The following is a 6,000-nucleotide window of genomic DNA, read 5'->3' as shown; positions in this document are numbered from 1 at the left end:
TCTTATTTGATTTTGTGTTAATTCAGTGCTGACTACGCATTAAACTCGTGGAGATTTGTATTTGATGTTTACAAACATTGGTTGAAGTATAATTACCCTTGCATTATCCCATTGTTTTTTTTTTAAGTCATTCATCTATTTTATTTTATTTTAAAACGAAAATTACAATTTCAATAAATATTTCTCCCCAAAATATTTTACTTTTACGCCACTGTTTATCATTTATTCATTAAAATTCAAAATTTCCTATTTTCCTTATTTGTAGTTTATTAGTCAGGCTGGGATCGTGAAAAAATTCTTAAAAAAGAAAATTGGTTCGTGACCTAAAAAAAAAAAATGTCGGAGCCACTGCTCGAAACACTATATTAAAAAATGATTTGATATCGGATGATCTCGAATATTCCTCGGGTTTTTCTGTTCACAGGGATACCTTTAGTAAACTCAGTTACCGCCGAATGTTGCTAAAAGAAAAGAGCAGTAGGTTTAGCACGCTACAGTGAAAACAATAGGCCATATTATTTTATTTATGTAGGTTGCTAATGATACTTTTGGAATAGGCTGCTAATAGTTTTTTTTAAACCGTCAATACAAAATTCCGTTTTTGGCTAGAAGTCTAGAAAATAGGGTGTTTAAGAAGAAAGTAGCCTAGTTATTGTTAGGCTAACATGTTTTTCCTGTGATTTCATTAGACTTTGCCTTCAAATCTCACCCTAATGCGCAAATGCACCAAGCTGTATATTTCCGAGGTAATGGGTTTTATGGCTCTTGGTTTTGTTTGCATTGATTCAATTTTCAGAGAGAAGGGTTGAAATATAACTGATAAGTTGCAAAAGAAAATATATAGAATTTCAGTAATGGGCCTGTTGAAAATTTGCTATAAAATTCTATTTCTGAGCTAAATATGCCTAGACTTGCTTCAGCCTTGGGTTTTAGTCTACAGTACTTGTAGGCAAATTGTAGTTTCCTCTATGACTTATTCTCTTATTTGCAAGTATATGGGCCAAATTAGATTTCCTCATGCATTTTCCTAGGATATGGGTTTTATGGTTATAGACCCTTGTTTCAACTTAACATCCACAAATTGAATCAACAATAATGAAACTATGAAACAGGAAAGTGTACTGGAAATATGTAATCTATACTGTTTATTTTTAAATGGGGGGGGGGGGGGGGAGAGGGGGAGTAAAGTATGGTAGTAGCACCCTCAAAATAGGCTATATGAACTAAAATTTTTCATTAATATAAAATAATATTTTTTAACATTAACATGTTTCCTTTTCAATAGCCCCAGTTGTAGGATGACAGGCTACCAGCATAGTGTTAGACACACCTCTTTCTAAAAATGAAACAAATTAATTGGGTGGAACAATCAAGGCTATTGGGAATGAAACCATTCACAGTTATGAAAACCACTTATGAAATCCTAAAATATTTACTTATGTATTTTATAAAAGTTATTTACAAAACCTTACAACCCCCTAAATGTATAGTACAAATTCTTCATTTCCCTTCTTTTTTTCTGTTTCTTGATTAGACTGCCTTTTTGTTCACTAATTTAACACCATAAAAGCAACATTTGCAAAATCAGGGTAAGACAAATGCATAGGGAATTATGAAGAACCTTTTAAAGTGCTTGTTTGGTGAAAGGGTAATTCTTTCACCATTATTTTGAGTAGATCTTCAAATTTCAGTTTTTGTGTTTGTTTCAAATTTTTTTTTATATTATCTTTGGTTTTTGTCTATAGTTTTTATTCTAATATTAGGCACTGAGGGGGGTCAAGTGGAGGTTTTGACTGAAATATTTACATTGTTATCTATGTTTTTCACTGGCTTGTATTATTGTCGTTTCTCAATTCTTTACTGGTTTTTTTCCATTGTATCACTACTTTATTCTGCCCCTGCCTAATTTGTTAAAATACGACCCAAATTAAACATTTTTGGGTCATTTTCCATTTTTATATTTTATCAATGCTTCTTTTCTGATAAATCTATTTTTAGGAAAGAGTGACAAAACAAGAAACAAAAATACATAGGAAATATTAACTATGGTATGAATTTGTCTGTCAAAGGGAGGGGTAGGGTGTAAGTTGAAGCCATTTTAGGAATGCTTTAAGTATGTCAGCTTTGAAAAAAGCTGTTCTCAGAATTTTATAGTTTTTCCTTTGAACAGACCTAATTACACACTAATGCCCTTTAAAAGTAAGGAAACTATTTTAAATACTATCATTCATAAAAGTGTACTGCCTTTTTTTAATACCACTTTCCCCTTTGATGATGAGATATATACCCCAAATATATATAGTGACATATGTAAATATAAGTGACATATAGCAATTGCAAATTCTGTTGGTCTGTCTGTCAGTCCCAGTTTTGCTACTTTAGGTGCTTCCAGGTAAGCTAGGACAATGAAATTTGGCAGGCATATCAGGGACTAACCAGATTTAATTAGAAATAGTTGTTTTCCCAATTTGACCTAGGACAATTGAGCTAGGACAATGAAATATGGCAGGCATATCAGGGACCAACCAGATTATATTAGAAAAATTCATCTTCCCAATTTGACCATTTGGGGGGAGGGAGTGGTGGGCCTGTTAATTTGGAAAAAATAGAAAAAATGAAGTATTTTTAACTTAAGAATAGTTGATCTGATTTTAATGAAATTCGATGTTTGGTAAGATATTGTGTCTCAGAGCTGTTATTTTAAATCCTGAATGGATCTGGTGACATTGGGGGGAGGGGAGTTGGGAGGGGGAAACCAAAAATCTTGGAAAACAGTTAGAGTGGAGGGATCAGGGTGAAACTTATTTGGAAAATAAAGACAAGTTCTAGATACATGATTGACATAACCAGAACAGATCCACTCTCTTTGGGGTAATTGGGGTGGGGGGTTGGATTAATTATAAAAAATTGAAAAATTAGGTATTTTTAACTTACAAATGGGTGATGGGATCTCAATGAAATTTGATATTTAGAAGGATATCGTTACTCAAAGCTCTTATTTTAAATCCCGACCAGATCTGGTGATATTGGGGGGGAGTTTGGGGTGGGGGAACCTAAAATCATAGAAAACACTTAGATTGGGGGGATCAGAATGAAGCTTGGTGGGAAAAATAAGCAGAAGTCCTAGATACATGATTTACATAATTAAACCAGATCTGCTCTACTGGGTGGGGGGGGGGGTGTTCTGAAAAACTAGAAAAGATTACATTTTTTTAACCTACAAAGGAGTGATTGGATCTTCATGAAACTTCATATTTTGAAGGACCTCGTAACTCAGATCTCTTATTTTAAATCTCAACCTAATCCAGCATCATTGGGCGGGGAGCAGAAATCTTGGAAAATACTTAAAACAGAGAGATCAGGATGAAACTGGATGAGAAGAATAAAAACCTGTTTAAGATACATGACTGACATAACCGGACCAGATCTGCTCTCTTTGGTGGAGTTGGGGGGGGGGTAATTTGGAAAAAGGAAGTATTTGTAACTTACAAAGGGTGACCAGATCTTAATGAAATTTGATAGTTAGAAGGATCTTGTGCCTAAAGCTTCTATTTTAAATTCCGATCAGATCCTGTGACATTGGGGGAGTTGGAGAGGGAAACCAAAATTCTTGGAAAACATGACAATTGGGTTATTTTATTTTACAAATAGGTGATCAGATCTTAATGAAATTTGATATTTAGAAGGAATTCATGTCTCAGAGCTCTTATTTAAAATCCCGACCAGATCTTTTGACATTGGAGGGAGTTGGAGGGGGAAATCTTGGAAAACACTAGGGGTGGAGGAACTGGGATGAAGCTTGGTGGATAGAATAAGCAAATGTCCTTGATACATGATTGATGTAACTGTACCAGATTCGCTCTCTTTGGGGGAGTTGGGGGGAGGGCTTCAGTTATTTGGCGAGTTTGGTGCTTCTGGACATGCTAGGATGATGAAAATTGGTAGGGGTGTCAGGGAGCTGCACCAATTGACTTGATAAAGTTGTTTTCCCAGATTCGACCATCTGGGGGGCTAAAGGGAGAGGAAAAATTAGGTATTTATAACTTAAGAGTGTGTGATTGGATCTTAATGAATTTTGATATTTAGAAGGACATCATGACTCAGAGCTCTTATTTTTAATCCTGACTGGCATTAAGCCTCTGATTTTCCTTTTAAATCAATCTATTGATTCTTAGAATTTTGCTAGAGCTCATACCATATGATCTCTTGGCTCTTAGCTCTTCTTTCCTTGTCACAAGTGCCATATGAGCTCTTAGTTTTTGTGTATAATAAAACTTTTGTTTCTGCTGCTGGGTTACTTTTAATTTAATAAGAAGAAAGATATAAGCTTGAGAAAACTCATTTGTAACATTCTATCTTGGGTATTGGCTTGGATAACTTATTACATTTTGGTAATTATACTAACAAAAGTAGCAGCAAATTAGAGCCTTTATTTTTGTATATTTAACTCTATTTTTGCTTGGCTAGGTCTAATCTCAGATAGATTTCTTGATTAAAAAAATATTTTTTCAATGTATTGACAACAGGCTTCTAATCTCAAACATAAATAGTTGATATTGGTTGATATGTAAGACTAGACTAGTTGGGAAGAACCAACTACAATCTTGGAAAACTAAAATCATTTACATACTGCACATATTTTAACAAATTCTATCATGAAGCAGTCTACATCTTGGATTGTATGTTAGAAAGTTTACAAGGATTTAACTGTTCAACTATTCAACTAATCTTTTGTTTAGGAATGAACAGTATTTTCGAAGATTAGACTAAAACTTTAAATGTCCATCTTAGAATAAGCTCCAATATTGAATATCAATGTATATAAAACGGTCAGAATTTTTTAGGGGCTATTATATTCTGGATAGCCTAATCACATTCTCATGAACAAAATTCAAAATAGGATGATTACTAATACACTTTTGTCATGGAAAGGAAGTGTGGTCTTTGAAGTTAACTATCTAGTTCTTGGTGTAATAAGAAATTTTACACCCAGATTGATGGAAATAAGGATTGATGGTATCCTAGACTCGGTAAATTAAATAAAGAAAAAGAAACAGTAATGGCGACAGACGACTGCAATTTTATAGGTATTACAACTATAGTTATAACCAATACAGTATTTAGTTGTACATGGCCTATACCTTTGCATGGTGTTCAAATTACGGTAAATCAGCTAATCCAATACCTTTGCATGGTGTTTACATTATGGTAAATCAGCTAATCTAATAGATTTTGTTGTTGTAAACCAAAGACAGTTAGGATCAACACAAGATACAAGGGCATATAGAAGTACTGTTATTGATGTTAAAAGTAAAGATCACTGTCTAGTAGGGTTTATGGCTAATTCACAGCTGAAATTAAGGAAAAATAACTACATTTCAGGAAGGTATGCTTTTAGTAAACTTCATGATGATAATTTGAGAGAAAATTTCCAAGAACAGTTGAATACCAAACTCGATAGTTTGAAGCTTGACAGTGTAGAAGATGGATGGAATTATTTTTGGGAAGTCATATGTAAAGTTGCTGATAAGGGTACTAGTTTTCTTTTTTAACTTCAGCTTATATTATGTGCTCAGTCCCATTGAGAGACAGTTTTTAGTCTTGCTTCAATTTTCTTGCCCAAATTGACCAAATTCTTGCCCTGATGCTTTAAAAGAAAAATGCTTTTGCCAGCTTTGCCTCTTACTCACACTTTAAGTCTTGGGTTTTTCATCATTTATCCATGTGTCTTAACTTTTATTTTAAGACCACCAGCTTGACTTTAATTCTAAAATCTAACTGTTTTAAATTCGCATAAGGATGGGTATTAGAGGTGAGAAAAAAAGAAATTACAACAAATAAATTCGTTATTATGGACTTTTGTCAATTAAATATAGAATTTTAACTTAATTCAGGAAAGTTTAGATTTTTTAAATTAAATTATGTTATGAAAGAGAGAGAAGAAGAATAGGTTTTAAAGTAAAATTAAATAAAAAAAACAAGTTTTTTAAACTGCAAGTA

General features: G+C 33.2%; 1 protein-coding gene across 15 annotated transcripts in view; it reads left to right on the top strand.

The window, feature by feature from the left end:
- Positions 1–463: 463 nt before the first annotated feature.
- The window catches only part of LOC136033585 (microtubule-actin cross-linking factor 1-like), a 136,004-nt gene continuing 130,467 nt past the window's right edge, over positions 464–6,000 (top strand). For 12 of the 15 annotated variants that reach the window (XM_065714353.1, XM_065714351.1, XM_065714340.1 and 9 more), the window contains exons 1-2: positions 465–528; positions 5,383–5,532. The gene's annotated coding sequence lies outside the window, so the exon portion shown is untranslated. Of the gene's footprint in view, positions 529–5,382; positions 5,533–6,000 lie in introns of all 15 variants that reach the window. The other 3 variants (XM_065714349.1, XM_065714347.1, XM_065714345.1) reach the window with 3 other exon arrangements.

Source organism: Artemia franciscana, chromosome 12, assembly GCF_032884065.1.
Source record: "Artemia franciscana chromosome 12, ASM3288406v1, whole genome shotgun sequence".
In the NCBI taxonomy this organism is placed as follows: domain Eukaryota; kingdom Metazoa; phylum Arthropoda; class Branchiopoda; order Anostraca; family Artemiidae; genus Artemia; species Artemia franciscana.
The sequence above is the reverse complement of the archived record's forward strand: the minus strand, read 5'-3'. Positions and strand labels throughout refer to the sequence as shown.